This window comes from Gordionus sp. m RMFG-2023, chromosome 1, assembly GCF_954871325.1.
Source record: "Gordionus sp. m RMFG-2023 chromosome 1, tfGorSpeb1-WG-v2, whole genome shotgun sequence".
In the NCBI taxonomy this organism is placed as follows: Eukaryota; Metazoa; Nematomorpha; class Gordioida; order Chordodea; family Parachordodidae; genus Gordionus; species Gordionus sp. m RMFG-2023.
The window spans coordinates 60,678,861-60,702,086 of record NC_088775.1 but is presented as its reverse complement, the minus strand read 5'-3'; the positions used below and the strand labels follow the sequence as shown (position 1 = coordinate 60,702,086).

The following is a 23,226-nucleotide window of genomic DNA, read 5'->3' as shown; positions in this document are numbered from 1 at the left end:
TTAAAGGTTCAAACTTAACTAATAATAATTATTTTACGAACCGAGCCTGAACATTAAACCGTTATTTTTATCTGAACCAAAACCTGGACCAATATTCGTTATGGTTTGGATCCCTTTATTTAAGGCTATAAGAAAATGATTTATCAATGGTTAAAAGGTTAGTTACAATATATGTTAAATTGTTTTGAGATCAAAGATAACTATGCTTATGCAAAGGTAGCCAATTAAGAGATTTTAGTGTAAAAAAATGCCTAAGGTGATCGATCTTTTGATTTATTTCGAGACTCAATTCTTGCTTTAAATCCCTAAATATAAGGGCGCTAACTTTGATTTTCCAAATATTCTTCAATTAATTTCAAAAAATTTGGTCAGAGTTCAAATTTTTTTTTTATTCTTAGGCTCGAGCCCGGCCGTAATTTTTAGTCAAAAAAATATAAACTAAAATGCATTTTTATAATGCTAAATAAAATAAAATTTAGTAATTGTTTATCCTATTATCTTTTTATTAAAAGAGAAAATCAAAACATTATTTTTTATTAAACTTTTTAGATCTTTATTTATGATTTTTAAGCCCGAGCCCGACCCAATTCATTTTTAAATATATTTGAGGCTCTAGTTTATTTTCATTTTTCAAAATTCTTAGGCCCGAAGACGGGGTCGAGCTGGCCCGGCTTGTATGGCTCGAAATTATCTATTTTGGATAGGACTCGAACCGCGACAAAATTATAAATTATTTTGTTATTATAAATTATTTTGTTTTCTTAATGTTTTTATAAATATTATATTCAATAATAACTTAAAATTGCCTATCCTTCAGCCAGAGCCAAAACTATTTTTGCAGAGGGTGGGCATTGAATGGTGGGGGGGGGGGGGTTGCTAAAAAAAGATTCAACTGATAATTGCATATTTCGATCATTTGAACTTGAATTCCATAAATAAAAGTATACAATAAATCATAGCAAATTATAAATAATGGGTAAATGACTAAATTAGGCAATAGTCCATAATTTATTTAATATAAATTATGTAATATTAAGGTTAATTTGGTAATATATAGTTTTTTTTAATATTTGGCCAAAAACACAAATGTTATTTCGTGAAGGGGAAAAAAATCTTTCCCAATAATTGCAATAATTTTCTTAATGTCACTTTTTTTTCCTTGCCTTTTCCGATTTCATTGATGTAGTAGGTATCAGTTTAAAGTACATTTATGTACATTATAAAAAAAATGATCAATTATTATTATTTTAAGGAGCGGCGCTACAGGAGTGGCGCTCCGGAGCGCCGCTACATTTTTTCTAAAAAAGCTGGAGAGCCCCGCCCCTCCTTTTTAAAAATGAGGAGCGGGAGTAGCTCCTTTTAGGGCTGGAGCGGAGGAGCGTTAAATATTAATAATATTTGTTAATTAAAATTTAATGAAAATAAAATTTTATTTTATTTAAATTTATTCATTATTAAATGTTGAGCCGAGTTTTATATTGATTTTTCATCTAATCATTTGAAACATTAAACATCAGTTTTTCCTTTTTATATTGAAAATTTTTTGAAAAATCTTGTAACTCATATTAATATTCATTTTATAGATATATAATAAAAAATAGTTTTAGATATTATGGATTTAGTAGAGATTATAGAAGAAGTAACCGATTTTCCATTTCCACCATACAAAAAATATTTCAAGCTTATAGATGATAAAGTCAACTTAAAGGCGAAATGCCTATTGTGCATTAACAACAAAATGATTTCTTTCTCTAAAATCAGCAGCTTTAATTTAAAAAAACACCTTAAGGTAAAATCAATATTTCTTTATTTTAATATAATAATTTTTTTTAAAATGGTTTTAATTATTTTTGGGCAATTCATTACATTAGTTGATTTTGGGTTGTCAGATATGATGCTTTTTTATATTTTTATATTTATTTTAATTTTCTCATTACTTGTTCAACCTCCTTTTTATACATTTTTTTTCTAAATTTAAAGTATTTTTTTAAATTGAATTGTAACATCCAAATTAAAAATATACATTTTATTATGGTAAAATTTATATTTTATTTAATTTTAATTTGATTTTTTCTTATTTTATTTTGATCAATAAACTTGGAAAATAATTATTTATTTTTATTTTATATTAATAAAATAAGTAAAACAAAATAATAAAAAAAAAATTAATATTTATACTGCTCATTAAATATTTGTCAATTTCTTATTTAAAAAATCTACCTTAATAATTTGATGTTTTAGATTATCAGTTAAAAATAAAGTTGATTTTTATAAAATAAATTTTAATTTAATTTATATTTAGAGAGTACATGATAATCAATATTCAAACATATCAATAGTTATAATAAAAAAGATATTAGCCAAAATATAAAGTCTTCCTCTTCTGAGAAAAAACAGTCAATATTAAATTTTAGTCAAAAAACATATGAACCTAAAAAAACTGAAGGAGATAATGCAATCATTGATTATGTCATTGAGACACTAGTTCCTTTATCAACTGTAGATAATCCTAGCTTTGTCAAAATGATAAAAACGTTTTACCCTTCAGCAAAGGTAATGTGCCGCCTAACACTAATAGCAAAGATAGGTTTGCGTTATGATAAAATGATGGATGATATTATAGAAATGCTTTCTGGAGTATCTTATGTGTGTACCACAGCTGATTGCTGGAGTGGATTTAGAAGGTAGTGCCTATATTTTTAAATGTGCTTGATTAATTTAACTTATAAAGGTCTTTTTTGGGTGTAACTGCTCATTGGATTGACACAAAATCATTGCAAAGAAAATCAGCAGCTTTAGCCCTAAGACGTGTTCAAGGCAAGCATACTTTTGATGTTTTGGCTAAGATGATAATTGATATACATAAAAGCTTTAAAATTCAGAATAAAGTGATAAAAACCATTACTGATAATGGTAGGAACTTTGTGAAGGTATTCAGGTAATCTTAAATATTTATTTTAAAATTATAACTTTCCTTTTATTTTTTAGAATGTTTGAAAATAAAAGTTCTGAGATTGATGATGATTTCCAATTTGTGGATATTGATGATATCCTAAATAATAGGGCAGAAGGGTCATTCCATGTCAAATGAGCAAAAAAATCAAGATTTTCGGCCGACCCCTTTCAATTTTGATAAAAAGTTGTAGACTGGTTATATATGTTTCCATTAGATTATAAACAAAATTTTAGCGCATTAGCAACTATATTAACGGAGATAATCGGAGTTAAAGGTCCAAAAAACGCCTTTTTTTCCTTTTTACTGATGTTAAATAATTAGTTTTTAATTTAAAACTAATTATGATCAAATATTGAATCTAATATCAATAGCTAAGTTAATAATTGATAATTATGGCGAAAACATCAAAAATAATTTTTTTTAAAATATGGGTCATCTTATGGTCAGTTGAAAACTTGAAATTAATATTTCAAAATGTATATGATCTCCGATTTTTAATTTTTTTAAGAAATATTATCCGTTTACTATTTTTTTAATAATTTCTTTAACAATTAGCATGGCTGGATATTTATTTAAAAAAATATTGCGATTTTTAAACTTTAAAAAAATAGATGGCGCTATATATAATAGTTTTAATATGTTAAAATTCATTTTTTTTATTGATTAAAAATATTTTAATGTAAATATATCATAAAATTCGATTATATAACTTTGTAAACCTTATTCCCCTGAGATATTCGCAGGATAAAAAATTTTAATAATTTTTTTAATATTTCATTGTAAATTAAAATAATTAAAAAATAGGACTAGCACACGAACAAAAAAGCAGGATTAAAGGGGTGCAGAAAAATTATTAAGGGAAAAATCGAAAATCGCATTAATTACCAGGCCTACCCCCAACTCCCTATCCACCCCCTCCCCAGACTAAGTCATACCCATTAAGACCAAGAATGTTATGAAATTGTCATTATCTTACATTATTAAAATAATCAGAGATAAAGAAAATTTCAAAGATTTTGAAAAATTTTTTAAGCAATAAAAATAACAAAATTATAATTCTGATGAAATAAGCCGACTCATGCCTGGAATAAAAGATTGTGTATCTGTTAAAGGCGAGAAAGAATTAGCAAAGATTTATATTAAATAATCTTAAAGAAATATTCAAGATGTTTAAGGAAGAATACCCAAGTATATCAATTGGATTCCCTAAATTTGCCGAACTTAGACCAAAAAACTGAATTTTAGTTGGATGGCACACACACTGTTTGTGTCTGCGCCATTCATCAGAATGTGAAATTAATGACAAATGTAATAGCTGAAATTACAGCAGGAGAAGATTACTGTATAAATTCTTATAACAATCTTTTGGCGCAAATTATTTATAATCCATCTCAGCCAAAATGTTATTTAACAAATTGTGATCAATGCCCTGGTATAGAATCTCTTATGGGCCAATTATACGAATTGTTTCAGAGAAATCGTATAGAATATGTCACGTTTAAACAATGGATCACGGTGGATAGAGCAAATCTTGAAACTATTATAAAATCCATTGATGGTTTCATCGAATATCTATTATAAAAAGTTCAAATTTTACTGCGTCACTCGTTTATAGCTAAACACAAAGTTTATTTTTGAAGAATTCCAAAGAAAATTTAAAAGATGAGGAATTTTTAACAATTCTAGATTATTCTGAAAATTATTCCTTCATTTTACAAGATGAAGTTCAGGGATTTCATTGGAACAATGTGCAGGCCACTAAACATCCATTTGTAGCATATTATAAATCTGGAGAAGAATTAAAAAATAGTCCGAATCATTAAGCCATAATACTAGTGCAGTCCACCTTTATCAAAAAAAATTCATTAAATTCTTAACAGCCAAATTTCATTCTAAACCATAAAAAATAATATATTTTTCGGATGAAGCCGCGTCTCAATACAAGAATCGCAAAAATTTTCTGAACATATGCTTTCATAAATACGATTTTAATATTCCTGCCGAATGGCATTTCTTTGTCACTGCTCACGGCAAAAATGCATGTGACGGTATCGGAGGAACTGTCAAAAGATTAGTTGCCAGAGCTAGTCTTCAAAGGTCAAATAAAAATCAAATCCTAACCATTAGAATTATATAATTATGCTAAAGAAAATATTAATATTCAATTTGAATATGTATCCAATCAAGAATATATCGAAGAGGAATTAGCCCTTCGTAAAAGATTTAATTCTGCACTGCCCATACATGGGACCTAAAAAATTCACGGGATTATTCCCATTGATCAAAATAAACTAAAAACCAAAATATATTCTATTCCAAAAAATATAATATAAAACAAGTTCCGTTTTTAAATGAGAAAATTATATTTTAAAATATTAATGAATATATAACATGTGTATATGATGATAAATGGTGGTTAGGATATATAATCGATAAAAGTTATACAAATGAAGAAGTAAAAATCCGATTTTTACACCCTTGTGGACCTTCAGCCTCATTTAAATTTCCTCTGAAAGATAATATTTTAGTGTTGCCTAAATCTCATATTCTCTCGCTGGTCAATCCTTCTACTCCCACCAGTCGAACATATATATTATCTCCTGAAGAATCTCACAAGCTAGCCAGGCTTTGTATTCCTTTAGATGAAGTAAGATTTAATTAATTTATAAACTCTCTTAATTAGGCAAAATTTGTGAAGATTTTAAAAATTTATGATCTGAATTACAAATAATATATATAATGCACATTGTAATCGATTTAGTATGATATATATACATTAAAATATTTTTAATCAATAAAAAAATAAATTTTAACATATTAAAACTATTATATATAGCGCCATCTATTTTTTCTAAAGTATAATAATCCCAATATTTTTTTAAATAAATACCCAGCCATACTGATTGTCGAATAAATTATTAAAAAAAAGTAAACGGATAATAATTCTTAAAAAAATTAAAAATCGGAGATCATATACATTTCGAAATATTAATTTCAAGTTTTCAACTGACCATAAGATGACCCATATTTTATCAAAAATTAATTTTGATGTTTTCGCCATAATCATCAATTATTAACTTGGCTATTGATATTAGATTCAATATTTGATCATATTTAGTTTTAAATTAAAAACTAATTATTTAACATCAGTAAAAAGCAAAAAAAGACGTTTTTTGGACCTTTAACCCCGAATATCTCCGCTAATATAGTTTCTAATGCGCTAAAATTTTGTTTATAATCTATTGGGAACATATATAACCAGCCTACGAATTTTTATCGAAATCGAAAGGGGTCGGCCGAAAAGTGATTGATTTGACATGGAATGACCCAGAAAGCTTTGATTATCTCCCTCAACATTCAAGATGTGCTTGTCACAATCTTAATTTGGTGGCAACAGTTGATGCAGAGAAAGCTTTAGGGGATAGAAGCTTTCAAATAGTATCTCAAAGTTTATTCCAAAAGTATCAATCTTTGTGGAATAAACAAAATATGTCTACAAATATGGCGGACGAAATTATCAGAAAGTTGGGTAGGTATCTAATATGCCCAAATTCCACTAGGTGGAATTCGTATTATGAGTCTATGGTTTTGCTAGATAAAATGTTAGATGAAAAACAAAAGGACCTTGATGAGTTGTGTGATAACCATGGGCTTATACGTTTTAACTCCCAAGAACTTAAATTTATTAAAGAGTATAGTCAAGTAAATATTAATATAATCGTTATCTTAGTGATATAAATAAATGAACCTATGAAAAAAGCTCTGAAAATCCTTGAAGGGGAGCTTCATATGGACATGGGTTTCCTAAGTCCTACCATTTTTAAACTCATTTCAAAATTAAATGAATTATCAGATTTAGAGTTTTGCCAACCTCTTGTAAAGTCTCTCATCAGCGGTATTAATAAAAGGTTTAAAATAAAACATAAATTATATCTATTTAAATAACCTTATTGCAGATTTCCAAATATTTATAATGATGATAATATAATTGCAGCGATTGTCCATCCTGCATTTAAATTGAATTGGGAATGGATAAAAGATCCAAAAAATATGGAACTAAAAGCCAGATTAATTAATTTTTTAAGGAAACAAATACCCGACGGAAAAATAGCTACAACTAGTTCACGGGAACCTTGTAATGATTTGGAAGATTTCTTTGGATTCCATGAAATCGATTACCATGAAATTAATATATTGGATAGATATTTTTTAAATAATGATAGCAAAATTACTATTTTGGAACAATTCCATGAATTAAAAAATATTTATATAAAATACAATACCCCGCTTCCCTCTAGTGCTCCTGTGGAGCGCCTATTTAGTATCGCAAAACAGGTCTTAGGGGAGAAGCGTGGGTGTTTGTTAGATTCTAATTTAGAAAATTTATTACTTTTAAAAGCTAATAAAAGATTATAAATTTTGATATATCATATAATATAAATAAAACGTTTTGATAAAAAAATATGATTTTGTTTCGTGTACCTTCTAAAAAAATGAAAATCAAAGGAGCGGTTATGGAACGGCACTCCATTAGTTGGAGCGGGAGCGCTCCTTTTAATATGTAGTAGCGGGAGCGGGAGTTCGCTCCTTTTGAGAAGGTAGGAGCGGGAGCGGGAGTCGCTACTTTTAAAAAGGAGCGTTAACAAGACTGTTTTTTTTATTTATGGCTTGTTCATATTTGAATATTATTTTTCTTGTTTTTTTAATCATGTGACTTGATTTCAATTTTGTTTTTTTTTTGCATTTTTCAGTATTCGCAAAATGTTCTCAGATTCTGGATCAAGACTTTAATAATTTTCAATATTTTATAGAATAAATAATTTTTATGCTGTATTATTCACAATTTGTATATATTTAATAAATATGTTATATTATAAATTATAATTATTTCATGGTGTTGGAAACAGGCAATAACTACATTATATGTATTAAATTAGACAGTTAAAATATCGCACTTTTTCAAAATTTAATAAATAAGAATTCAGATATCGGACTCGGATCAGAGGACCTTTTGAAAATAATTCTTGAATCTGTCGAGCCATTTTATTTATCTTGAATAAGGACGCCTGATGCAGGGCTCTAATGCAACCAAAGAATTTATTTATTGGGCGTTTTTTACAAATTAATTAGAATGCAAGCTAAAAAAAAATTCAATGTTTTTTTTGAGTTTTTTCACCTTTAATAATTTATTTTTACTTTTGTTATAAAATAAAACCTAAGTTAAATCGATAAAAAAAATTATTATAAATCACTAGTAAAATTTTGGTAAAATATTTAACCTGCCACTATTAGCTTGTCTCTTTTAAAAAAATAATATATTTATATAACTAAATTATTCATATTATGGGATAAGATATAACTAGATATAAAAAATCGCTCTATTTGAGATACTTTTTAAAAATGGCCAACTCGTATTATATCTAGAAAAATATTGCGCAAGCCTGACGATTTTGATCATAGATGCATATGGGTTTCGACATTTAATAGCGAAATCTTGAAGCTTAGGCAAAATTTTCTGGCTAAAATATTGAGTTAACCTTTAAAAATCAGCTCAAATGGAGCGATTTCGCATAACTAGTCACCATTACCACGGGTCATTTTTAAACTTTCCACCCTTGCCTCTAAAATGTGATGGAAAAACAGCAAGACAAAACAATCGCAATATTAAATCATATTCATTATTGTTGGATAGGTGGTATTGAATAATATTATATAATATTAGTATTCTCAATTATTTTGTTATCTTGAAATTTTTATGTAAAATTTTTTTACTACAGATGCGAACATATTACTTATATTTTATTTTAAATGTTTAAAAAAATACATTTTTCTAAATAAGGGTTACGAGGGAAACAGGTTAAATTATTAATAAATAAAAATATAGTAGTATTAAAATAAACATTTTTATTTAATAATTAATTTTTAATACATAATTTTATATTTTATAGTTTAATATCAAAAATTATGAAACGAATTTCGTATTTAATTTATAATAATATGATCAAAAATAAAAATAAATCTCATGTAAATTCGATAAAAAAAATTTTATTGTAAAAAAGATAGAAAGAAAACAACTAATATGTGTAAAATATAAAACAATAAGTATTTTTTTTTAAATTTTGGCAGGCGCACATTGGCTTATAAATTATAAGTTTCATCTTTCATGATTCTTAAAAATATAACTATCAAATTGAAAGTAACTTTTTGCTTAGTTGTGAAAAAAATGCAATTCACTTAATGACAATTGAATAAAAACCTGTATAGGGGGGGGGGGGGGTATTATATATTACATTAAGAAATACGGATTAATATTTTATGAATAAAATATCGAAAGCAGGCCTCTATTTAGGAACTATGAACTATTAATCAGGGCTCCGAAATAAGTATTCTTCTATCCTTTATAATAAAATTTCTCCCAAGCTTCCTGGGTCGGTTATCGTACAGCAATGAATATCCCTGGACAACATTTTATTTGATTGCAAAGGATTCGCATATTTAGAGAATACTGCCAAAATATATAAAATGGCAAAAATCTGGGCCGGGTAAAATAATCAAAAATGGGAAAGGTAGCTCAAAAAAATTTTTTTAATCCGGGCCAATTTTTTTTTAAAATTTAGGCCAACCTGCAAGTCTCGGGTTTTAAAAATTGATTATCATGGGACATATATTCATTTTTTAGATCTACTTAAAGCAGAAGCGGTGGCGATTTATAAAATAATTTTCAAATTAATTATTCAACTAATTATTTTAAATATTCAATCAAATTAGAAGCAACAAATATACACTCAATATTCAAAATATAATAAACTTTTTAATGGAAAAATTTATTTTAGATATGTATCATTTTCTCTGTCCTAAAACATAAGACTATTTTAAATTACAAGAGGAACAAGGAAAAGGGAATTGAATTACCATCGACGAGTCTAGTTGAAAGTACGGTGATTCAAACTCACTCTTTTTACGACAAAGAAGATAAGATGATTTGAAAAACTATTTATGGATTTCAATTCGCTGAAAAACGATCCGTAAATACCGAATTTTAATATTTTTCAAGGCCGTTGAAAAAATTTATACATCTTGGGCGAATTTTTTTTAAGAAATCTAGGCAGGGCCGAAAATTAATCCGAGCCGGGTTGGACTTGAAAATAAAAAATCCAGACAGGGGCGAAATTTTTTTTTTCAAATCTAGGCAGGGCCACGCAAATAATACCTGTGCAGGTAGCAGTTGACTGACCATAGCTAAAATTTGTGCTTTATGTATTCACAATTTGTCAATTGAGGAAGGATATAAATAAGAATTTAAAGGTCTTTGAGGATGCAAAACCTACAACCATTATTGATTGTGGTAGATACATGCTTATATTTTCATATATCAAATTCGCATAAATATTCGAGTAAAATGATTTAACTTCAATTTTATCATGAGAAATTGGAGAAAAAGTAAGAAATTTTTGCGTTGGTATTGTATGTGCTTATTGAATCTCTTCTAAAATTATTTGACCTTTTCACATTCGTTTTTCTTAGTATAGGAGAAATTTATTCCCTAGTAAAAAAATTTATACAATATATCGTAGGTATCGGTATAGAATTGGAGTGCTTCCGACATTTTCAAAATTTTTGAGTTAGAAGTGTATAATAACTTATTTATTCCCATATATAAAAATAAAAACTAGATTAAAAAAATATTAATTTTTGCCAAAGTTATAGCTCTGTCAAAATTGACGAATAAGGTTTTCCTATATTTGATTTAAAACTTTAATGTTAATTTTCTCATTTTAAACATTTGCATGTGGAGCACTCCAATTCTAGGCCGACGATATATTAATAAATTTGAAATCTTATACCTTTCATATTCCTTAGAATAGGAAAAAAACTCGTTAGAACAAGTTATTTGTTCTGAGACAGGTCTTAGTAAACTAATCTTGGCCACTAAACGTTTAACTGTTCCTTTGACACGATCACAAGCCGATTTGCCATGAGATGTGATACAGAAATGCCACACAAATTTATTCCGAAAATATCTGGTGGAAAAGATTGATTAAATTTTTGCGATTCTTTTATAGTGATGCTGCTCCTTCTGAAGAATTTTATTGGCCTTTTCTGTTAAGTAGCGGACATTTTGGAATAAATGAATAGCAATTGTATTATAAATGTAAAATTCCGAAATTATTACGTAACTTAAGTGATTTAAATAATGTTTTTATAAAAGTATGAGTGGTAACTTCTCTATTCCAGTGAAATCCTTGCACTTTATCTTGAGCCACAGACATAATTTTCAGCAAAATATGCTGAACGATATATTCTCCTACGTTTAAATTCATTTTAATAGAATTCATGCCTTAAAAAGTTTTTGAGATATAAGCAATTTCAGGAGCCAGATGTATACTAGCGAGCTAACGGCTTTCTAATTTATTTTTCCAATCTAAATAATTCCTGCAATTTTTAATCATTTTAAAAGGAGTCGGCCGAAAATAGACCCTTTTGATCAATTTGACATGAAATGGCCCCGAAATTGGAAATATTTTAATATAAAAGTGAAAATATCCTGCTATTGATAAGTTAGCAATAAAATTTTAACCATAATCAGTAGTTTCGTATAGCGCCATCTATTTTAGGCAAATAAAAATATCAATTTTTGATAAAAAATGTACATTTTGGAAGAGTCGATAGCGTAGCCAAAATTTTCACATCGTATCTACTTATAAAAAATATCTAAAAAAAGGTTTAAAAAAATCCGTAAAAACACGTTTAAAGCCCTAAACGTAAACCGGAGTTAAAGACTCAAATTGGCGCCAACTTTTATTCTTTCGATAGATTTATCAATTTGATATATTAAATTTATTTTTACTATAAATAATTTTTGAGATATCAGAAGCATTTCAAAAAATTTACATATTCGGCTATTTTTCGTTGTATGGCCTGACCGAATCCGATCAGAATGTCAAATTCATTCGAATACGACAGACAGCACCCATTTTTATATGATAAATAAAATGAAATCATTAAATTAGTAAATGTAAATAGTGACTTCAAATTTAGATAAATAAGAAAACCAATTAGTATCGAAGCGAACGGACTGACATGATACCATAAAAATAGTTTAAAAGGTAGGCGCTGCCATTATTTATCCTTTACTACACGTTGTATGTTAATATAATTATAATCCCAATTAATATATCGATTTGGATAGTCAAAAGCGCAAAAATTAATTTATAATGGTAAGTTTGTGCATTTTATACACAAAAATATAACTTTGTTATGAAATTTATTATAATTTATTCTTCTTTCTATTCCTAGTTTTACACAACTTATGTAATTTTATGGCATATTTTTATAAAAATGATAAAAAGAGTCTGCCTGCCCTGCCATATGTAAAATTTAAAAAAAAATGATGTTTTAAAATAGTTTGATTTGATATGTATGATTGAAGTTTTTAAAATATAAATTATCATATTTTCCATATAAGAAAATGATTAATTTTATATATATTTATCTTATAAGATCACATTTTAAATAAAATAATTATCATATATTATTTTGTGTAAAGGCAAACTATATGTTCAAAATATGCTTATAAAGATAAGATTCCTTTGAACGCCATTTTTCAAAAGACCGGAGACAAAATATATTTATTTACAGAAAGTCATAAAAAATTTATATCAAATTTAATTTTAAAAAAGAGAATTTATTACTACCTTTATTCATATATTTAAATTTTTATTTTTGAATATAACTAAAGTATTTTATTTTTATTTTTGAATATAACTAAAGTATTATAACGGAATTATATTAGACATCGCGCTATCCATTCATCTTTTTTGGAGTTTTTAAAATGTTTTTAAAGAATAAGATTAGCAAAATTTATGTAGCTCTCCTTCATAAAAAATTATGGACATACAAAATATATTTTACGGGCAGGGCAGTGTAAAAATAATTATGGGCCGAAAATCCCAATAAAAATTTGCCCCAGGCCAGTTTGAGCAAGGGGGAATACTGTTAAGAGGGGATTTCTGCATTAAATTTTATTTATGCCACTTTTTGTAAGTCCTTGGCTAGGTTATATTTTATTTTTGGTTTTTCAGTAATTTTTTATATAAATAGTGTTTTCTAAAAATATTGAATTATAGCCGTTATTTTAAAAAGATATTAACTTTTACTAATTTTTCTTTCAAATTCGTCTTTATAGTGATATATTATGCCACTTTTTGTAAGTCCTTGGCTAGGTTATATTTTATTTTTGGTTTTTCAGTAATTTTTTATATAAATAGTGTTTTCTAAAAATATTGAATTATAGCCGTTATTTTAAAAAGATATTAACTTTTACTAATTTTTCTTTCAAATTCGTCTTTATAGTGATATATTGTATACATTTTTTAGGGTAAGGAAGGTGAGGGATGTGTAGGAGTAAAATTCTTATTAGCTTAAAATTATATTAGAACAAATTTGCGATGGGGGGTGTTCCCCCCTTGGTAACCCCACTGGGATCGGGCTAAGTATTTTATATGGCACTTTTTTCTTTTTAATTTTATAATAAAAGCCATTATATATTTTAAAAATATAGTATTAGAGCTTTTTTCGGGCGAGTCAAATTCATGGGACATCCGTCTTAATTAAAAAAGGGACAGGACAGATGAGATGGACGTTTAATCATCATTAAATAAGAAAAGTGTGATACGATTTATTTTTATTTTCGAATAATACGAATTATTTCAAATTACATAAAAAAATTTTTAGACAAATGATAAGGCTATTATTTCTTATTCAAAATTATTATTCGTATTCGTAAAGTACGAATCGGATAATTCGATTTATGCGCAATAATATAAACCCAAAATTAAAAACAATTTAGTAAGTCTTTCCCGATTTGTCAGTGGTTTGATAATGTAGAGCATAAATAAAGTAGTCAAGAAAAAATGTAAAAATAATCTTTTTTTAAATTTTATAATTTACAGTTTAGGAATGTTAAAATCATCTTTCTTAATATATTTTTTTATTATATTTTAAACAAAAATTTGATTACACAGGTTGAATGATGATGAGATAATAATTAACGTAGAAAAAAAAATGATTTTTAAATTATTAACCTTGTAATTTTAAATCTATTTCTCGCTATTAAATATCTTCCTCGTTCACGTAATATTAATTATTTTTTTATCAAGGTAATTAAAATTGGAAAAATTGTTCAAATTTATGAAAAAAATACCTTAGAAAAATATTTAAATATCAAATAAATATGTGGGAAAAGGATATATAGGTGTTTGTTACACGATTTACGAAAAACTCGATTTATTATTAAAAAATAAATTTGGCAATCAAATTTTATAGGTTTAAATCTACAATTAATGAGATTACGACCGAGGGACATTTCATTTGACTATTATTTTTTTAAGATTTTGGTATCAGGTGTTATAATTTCCACAATGTTGGCAAAGGGAAATAAATTTCCTCCTTCCTATTTTGAATTTATTATTTTTCCCCAACTTCAATCATGATTATAATAAACTAAAACTTAAGTTAAGCACTTATACTACTGAAAAAGTCCAGAAATATAGGAAACTGCATTGGCTAATGAACCGGCATAAAAAATTGTCTTCGTTTTTTATCATGCCTGATGTGTTCTTTATAATTTTTTTATTAGAACCGGGGTGATATATTTTCTCGTCGGGTCGGATTTACTGATTTCTGAAGATTTCTTTTTTGACTTTTTAAATATGCATTCTTAATCTTATGCACTTCTCTTTACATTTTTTATATTATTATATTAGTGATAATATAGCTTTTAAATAATAAAATCATTATAAAACTTATTTACAAGGAACTATATTTCGATGTCCAACCTTTTTTAAATTCGGGTCGTATTTGGTTGAAAAAATTCGGCTGAACTAAGGCAGAATAAAAAAGGGCAGGGACAAAAACAGATACGATATAGAATTTATTGTTTTGGCTATTGATGTTCATGTATTATTATTTTTTAAATATAATATCATTTTTCACTTTTTAAAAATCAAAGATACGTTATTATCATGCATTCATACCGTCATACGTGTTTTTTTGTTCACGTTTTAGTTCAGTGATTTATAAATATCTATGTTACAATGAAAAATTGATGATAAAATTATTTTATTATTTTTAAAAAGAGTAGGAAATTTGCAATGATCGAAATGATATATTTTACATAATATTAAACAATAACAAAAAAAAGTGCAATATAATATTAATATTATAGTATAGTTTACAAAGTGAAAAATTATATAATATTGTAAAAATGATTAAATAGCCTATATTTTTCGAGATGATAGCTAGGAGTGAATAAGTGGCGTCGCGCTGGAACAAAGTCATATTCAAAGAGCCTATATAATTTTTACTTTAGCAAAACATCAAAAAATAGATTTCGCGAAGGCAACTGTTAGGTATTAAAGCCTTTTTTTTTAATAAATAATTGATTGGTCCGGTTATAAATTATTTGAAAAAATCACATCTTAAATAATAGCGTAAATTAAGGCTGCCTTGACCCCCCCCCACCCCTTTGTGAAAGATTAGGCAAAACATATCAAGGGCTTAAATATAGGTATACTATATAAAATAATCAAAAATTGCAAATAATCTACAATTAACTCATGTTTTATTGATATCATTAATTAAAACCGAAAAAAAATTTTCACGACCCGTCCCATTCCGAAAAATATAATCATAACTTTCCGAGTCGGTGGGTTGGGATAAGTTTTTCAGATCTCTAATTACAACTACCTACAAGCTCAAAAATATGTTTGCTGAACTCAAAATTATCATGAAAATAATAATAATTTACATCGTTTGAAAGAAAAATTGAATTTTAATGATATAACGTTAAGTTTAACGAATTCCTTGGATATAAATCTTATATCTAGATGAATACAATGATCATATTTTTTTCTAAAAATCCATTTTCCAGATGTATCAGACAGAAAAGAACACTTTTTAAAAAAAAAATACATTATGTTATTTTTTTTTAAATTTAATATTGTAGCAAATATATTATAATAATAGTAGTAAATTAATCATTCTAACATTAATAAAACCCTACAATATAATCTATGATATAAGAGATTCTAATTTTTTAAAATATTCAAAATGTTCAGGCATGAGAAAAACAGGAATCTGATAAAAAATGAATTAAAAACAATTATTCCCATCATTTAAATTTAAACCCATTGTATAGAAAGATCGTATACTGGAAATACATTTACCGATTTTTTGATAAATGAACTCTCTTGTTAAAAAGTAAACACGATTTCGAAAAATAGTATAACATTTACCTAAATAGAATAAATTCCTCATGTTCAATTTCCTAAATTAAGAACAATTTTAGTTATATTATTTCGAAAATAACGCCAGGCTGGAGTCTTTATAAGTCTGAATTATTATGTAAATAGTAGGGATGTAGTCTGAAGGGGGACAAAGGGACCCGCTGATTTAAAAAAATTTAATGTGCCCCCTGCCAGATTTTCAAGAAGGTAAGGAGCAGGGCATGCTCCTTCCAAAATATTTTAAAATAAATTTTATAATAGTATATTTAGCATATTTTTATCATGAATAAACATAAAATCAGGGTAGTGAACCCGGACCTGGAACCCTCGTATTTTTGCTGAACCCAAACCTGGACCCTTTTGAATATTCGACGAATTAGTTGTATTCAAATTGAATTATTCAAATATTTTAATCCAAATATTTAAATTCAAATTAATAAATGTTTTTTAATAAAATTTGTCATTTCATTTCCATTGATAACCTATCAACCTAATGGGTGATGTGATTAACAAGGTATACATAAAGTGCTTGTGTAAGGTGCTTCTTAGTTAAAACCAATATTTTCGTATGAATTTTTATTTTTAAAAAACGAATTAATAATTTAAATCGAGTATAAATAGTAGTAAGTATTGTTATACGTATGAATAGTAAATTATTGATTCATTTAAACGAATCGAATATGAATAATGTACTCTTCGATTCCTATTAGCTTTTAAATAGGCCTATGGAGTATAAGAAATAAATAAATAAAATTGTTATTTTTAGCCAATAATTCTTTCGTTCTCAAACCTTGAACTCGGACCTTTTTATTAAATTTTATTCCTAAACCCGGACGCTTTTTTATTGTTGAAGGGTTCACATCCCTGCATATATTTTTCATCGTGAAATAAACATTAAATATTATAAACAAAAAGATAGTATATGAATGTAATTGTACATTTTTAATTCAAAAACAAACCATTCACTATTTTGATTGGTTCTTAAAACGATTATCCAATAGAAATATGAATATGAATGTCATTGTATCCGTTTTAACTAGCCGTCTACTAGTTGTAACCCTGCTTTCCCACAGACTGCATATATCATGTGAATGATAAGACAGATCACATACTACAATGTTTGTGGGAATATGCCAATTCAGGTGACAAAACTGTTGAAAAAGGCCTGAAGCCATATAACTGCCTTAATCACATTGATAAACAAACCAAGATAATGTTTAATACTGCTTATAATCTTGCAAGAGAATTGCCCATTTGTAGATTTGTTTGTTAATAATTGACAGCTATCTACCAGGATAGCGATTTTATATTGTAAATTGATAATATTATCTATAATTTTTTTGGTAGATTAATCTACAACATTGTTAAATAAACCAGTCTTGGTTATTTATGTAAAATCGGTATTGGGGTCCTCTTTTGATAAACCTATTTTTGATTAAACTGGAATGAAAAGACAGAGGGGATTGTTCCTACCCTACAGGATCTTGTTAAATCCGATAAGTTTTCTTTAAAGTTTTTATAAAATAATGGATTTCTTTTGTTTGGCGCTAGTGTCATGATTGAGAATAAATCTAGTGAGCAACACGCCTTTGCGCACTATATCCAACGATCCATATCCTGACATTTTTTAAATATCATCGTTTAGAATTCGCCATGTCCAATGTAATAAAGTGTTAACAAGCGTTTATCACATTAAAGCCGTTATTGACATAATGTATATTATATAGTTTATATAGCCAGTATAATGAAACTTAATAGGCGTTGGATCAAATAGCATCTGAATTGAGAATTCAGATGTTGAAGATTGGAAGGGTACTTGTACGATGGGTGTCAGCAGTCTCCGTATTTTTAATAGTTTTAAATAATTATGGGGCACTGTATAAGCTTTTCGATAATTTAGCAAATTATAGCAAAATTTAGTGGACAATCCACTCGATTAGAAAGCATCTTATCATCTTGCCTAGATATATGATGTTCTATTTCAATTATCCAATCTAACTTAAGGCTTAAGACACAATCAGTTTACCTAAAGCTGAAAAAACAATAAAGCGAAGGGTTTCTAAAATCGCTTAAGGATAGCCTAATTGGTTCTAAATCTCTTATAATTTCTAAATGAATGTATATTAAATATTTCTAAAGGAGAAAATATGAAAATAGCTCAAGAAGCTATGAAAATGAATAAATACGGATAAATAATATTGAAGGAAAGCAGAAGGCACTATCAACGAAAATCAATCACCTTAATAGACAATATGCAAAATGAGTTAATGGATGCCAATTCCAATAAAAATACTATATTCAATTTTATTTTTATCTTTTAAACTACCTTATCTGATATGGAATATTTATAGAGATAACTGACAAGCACACTCACATTCATTGTGGGGAAGAGCCAATCAAAGAACTTTGTTTCCGACTGAAGCTTATTGTGGATTTCACAACATGACAACTATTTTAAAAAATTTGCCTCAAATTCTTGGAAAAACAATTTTGTGCCCTCCCCCCACCATTTTTTTTAAATAATAGAGTACCCCCAGCACAAATTTTAGCTCTACAGCACTGATAAATAGCGATGTACAGAACATAAAAAAAGAAATATTTACAGAGGTAAAACTTATACAATTAAATTATATTCTTTAGATTCGTACATCATGACGCATGTGGGTAAAAATTTAGATAGGTTCTTAGAATTCTGGCTGGTCAGTCAGTTCGCCGTGGCTCAAAATTCATATTCTTGATTTTTTTGCTTGATATTCACAATATAAATTTAATAAATAAAAAAAGTTTAAAAAAAATCTGGTGGGAAATATTTACTAACATTTTCATATAATCATTTGTAAATAAATAGAAAAAAAGAGATAAAAACATCGTTAAATTATCAAAGTTTTTACTGAATATTTAAAGTATGCATAACATTAAAGTATAAAATGAATACTTTGAGTTAAAGATTTGCTTATATATAATAAGCCGAAATGAAAATAATTACAACTTCCGGTTTGAAATTCGTTATATCCTTAATTTTATTTTAAAAAGCAAAATTTAATCCAAGTATATAAATATGAGCCCGATTTATCAAGTTATAATATAATAAAAAAATTAATGTGATGGTGCAAGAAAGTTATGCAGCTTTTTAACAAACAAATGCTCAATTTAACATTTTTTCTGATAAAAAGTTATAAAATTTCATCTGATTGAATCGTGAAATTGCCCGAATCATCAAAAGCCTAAATCAGTGATCGTTAGGGCGTGGTAAAAGCAATAAAATGTACACTATTGCAGGAATGATTAAATGATAAAGTCAATGCCCCAAATTAGGCAAATATTGCTGTATAGAAAAGATATTTTTTATTGCTCTAAAAGTTCTATTTTAATTAATAAAAAGATGCAGTTAAAAAAGAAATCTCTTTATTTTATACCATATAAAAAGGCAGGTAGGATATGTAAAAAGTTTAGAAAATCGATAACTGAAATAATACAAAAATTATTTGTATGGTATAATTATTATCATTTATTTCTACAAATTAAATCGATAAGTTTAAAAAGAGGCAGAAATAAAAGAATTATTTATTCGTTCTCTGCTTAGCCTATAATAAAACAGACATCTCTTATTAAAGGAAATAGCATTACGTAATATATGATATAAATAAACTTTTCAAATTTATTGTCTACGTCAATGATTAAAGAACTTTAATTTATGGGTGTTTATAGCTTAAATTAAAAACCATTTGCTAATTGCACCAGAATCAAACATGTAAATATTATATATAGTAGCATAGGTCAAATAACGGAAAAGGTAAAAAGATCGGAAAAAATTGTTCCTCTGAAAGTGTTGTAAAAAAAATTGTTTAAAAAATGAAAAATTGGGGCAGAATTTAAATCTTTGAGGTGCATTTTTTTATATTAAATTAAATACCTTTAAACTTTAGATAAATTGATGGAAGTAGAATGGATGTTCTGAGTTCCCCAAAAATATCTATAAAGAACGTAATTTATATGCTATTTTATTAATGAATATATTTTATGATTTATTAAATTATATTAAAATTATTCATTTGAACCAGTAGCGTCACTGGAGAGGGGGAAATGTGAACATGGGCTCAAGACCCCTTAAAATTTTGAAATTAAAAAGTTATTTAGAAATTGTTAGCTAAAAAATGGTCATTTTCAAATATATTAGCAAAAAAAATAAAGAATTTAATAAAAATATTTGAGCCTCAATATTATAAAGACTAGTGGGCACCACTTGATTGAATTATACAATAATCTAAAAGTATCTTTTATAAAAGTTTTAGAGGTCAGCAATGGGTGGATTTTAATGTGCTCACTTTCCCACTATCCTTATTTTTATAATTTTTCCATTTGCCCATTTATCTAATTATTTTGTTTAACATGCTCTTCCAATGTTTAAAAATTATTTTAATTGTTGGTTTGGCTCTTTATTTTATTTAAATGTATTTTTACTTAATTTGTAAATTTCTATCCATAAAAAATTTTTAAGCCAGTTATAGGAAATCTCTCATAAGCTCAAAAATTATATCACTTTATTATTGATTCAATGGTGCATATATAAATAATGTTCATTATATTATGAAAAAAAACTTTAAATAATTAATTATGATTTGATTTGCAAAAAAAAAAGGGATATTCATAATAAATTTACGATTATAAAAATGATAACTTTAGTTACAAGATAATTCCAGAAAATAATATTTTAACATAATTCAAATTATATATTTTTTAGTTAAATATAACTTGCATAGGTATATCCAGGATTTTGCTAAGGGGGAGTGGGAGAGTGGGATTTTCTGCGATAAATTTTATTGTGTGGTCTACAAGTCCACTTATAGTAGACCTTTGGTTATATTAAATTTTAATAAAAAATAATTTTAGATTTTCACTTTTTTTACAGAAATGGTTTTTCTAATAATTTATTAACTTTTACTAATTTTCCTTTCAAATTCTTTTTTATAGTGATATATTGTATAAATACTTGGAGAGGTTGAAGAGGAGGAGGAGGGGAGAGGGTGTAGGGAATTTTTTTTATTAGTTAGAAATGATATTTAATAAAACAGGTAAATTTACAACCCCCCCCCTCTTTACACACCTGATAACATGTAAGATATTTATGAATATAATATTCATTATAAATATTTTTTATCTCAATAAAATATTAGGTTCAGATGATTAAGAACTCAAATGTATAATTTTAAATTAAAAATTTTTTTATACATGTCATAAGTAAGTGGAATCAATGAAATAGCAAAGCTATGCTTAGACTACCTCATCCCATCTAGTTGGATTAAGAAATTTGAAGGCAACCTATGAGATCAGCCCATCCACAATTGTTGGGCAGTCTACAATTAATTGTGTCCACAAGAGGAAAAGCCACTTAATTAAACACCAATGGGAAATAAGAGGAAGTAAAAGGTTCATATCCAATTAAATAAGTATTAATGTGGTAGTATTTTAAGTTAAAATTCTGTATGATATGAAATGATTTATTGTATTTAATGAGTTATTTTAAAGTTTAAAAAGAATCTGTAAAAAATTTGGTAAAGACAAAATGAAATATGATAGAATAAATATGTTGTAGGATAAATTAATGAAAGTAGGTTATCATAGAAATATATTTAAGAATATATTAATAATTTAAATGCATTTGGTACATTTTATTATCTTTAAATGCATAGGTTTTTCTGCATCAAAAAAAATGTGTAAATATGAATAGTTAATAAATAAATATTGTAGATACTTCGCTTATATAATTAATAAAATAAAATATACTTGTATAAACTAAAGAAGTATGTTGTTCTAAAATAAAAGCATATGTTAATTAAAGGTGGTAGTAGAATTCGTGTTTTTGTCATAATACTCCTTTAGTAAATTATTTTACAAGACATATTTATAATATTTCTTTGAAATTATTCATTTTATAATTTTTATATAAGATCCAGAGGCGGTATGGTGAAGCTGTGGCCTCGTAGGCAAATATTATCAATCTGTCTTGTCTATATGAGGGTTTCGCCTTATACTCTTCCCCTCCACCATTTACGAGCCTTCTACATGTTTTTATTTTTATATATTTGGAGAAAACATGTCTAAAAAATAGGTTGCACACAATATTACAGTTATCACATTTTATTTATTAAAAAAACTCATATGAAAGCATATCACATTTTTTTAAAAAAAAGATTCTTGAATGATGTCACATATTTTATTTTATTGCACATATAAATATTGCTAATTACACTTAATAAAAACATGCTTATCGCAGTTGCGCATATAATAAAAATATATGTTATACACATAGAATAATATTGATTGCACATATAAAATTATTATTAATTGCACTATAAAATCTTAAACATACATTACATCATATTGCACCGAGAATAAACATTATTCTACATACAAAATCGGTCATATCCCAAATATAGTCCCAAAGATTAAATAAATATATTAACTCAATATTATATAATCTCTGTCAACAGGCATCAATATATATGCTTCCATGGCTCCCACATTTGCCCACAGCATATTTTTTATTGTTTTAAATTTACTAAATTTTCATTTAAAATTTACTAATATGTTAGAAAAAAATATGCAAATATGTACATGACATATTCCAATTTAAAAATAAATCGAAGAGCTTCTGTAACCATTATATTTACTTGCTAACTTAAAGTGTAATTCTTTGGTTAACTAGCTTTCAAAATTTATTTACATAAGAAAATAGAAGGTAAAACATTTTTTTATTCATTCGTACAAAAAATATAATAATACTGTATAATAATCTTATTTCGATCCAGGGGCGTCACTAGCCTTTACTATCTCAAGGAGTTCAACTAAAAAAATTTATGGGAGGCGAAGCCCTCCATATTTTTGCGGGCTCTCAGTCTGCTTTTGTTCGGCCTTCGGCCGGGTTTTATATAAATATATTATACTTATATAATTAAAATTTGTAAACTTTGAACATTACTTAGC

At 26.7% G+C, this 23,226-nt stretch overlaps 1 protein-coding gene across 2 annotated transcripts in view; it reads right to left on the bottom strand.

The window, feature by feature from the left end:
- Positions 1-22,107, bottom strand: part of LOC135922148 (uncharacterized) — a 90,938-nt gene extending 68,831 nt beyond the window's left edge. Inside the window, exon 1 of one of the 2 annotated variants that reach the window (XM_065456567.1) lies at positions 22,027-22,107. The gene's annotated coding sequence lies outside the window, so the exon portion shown is untranslated. The remainder of the gene's footprint in view (positions 1-22,026) is intronic. The other variant, XM_065456569.1, reaches the window with a different exon arrangement.
- Between the last annotated feature and the right edge of the window lie 1,119 nt (positions 22,108-23,226).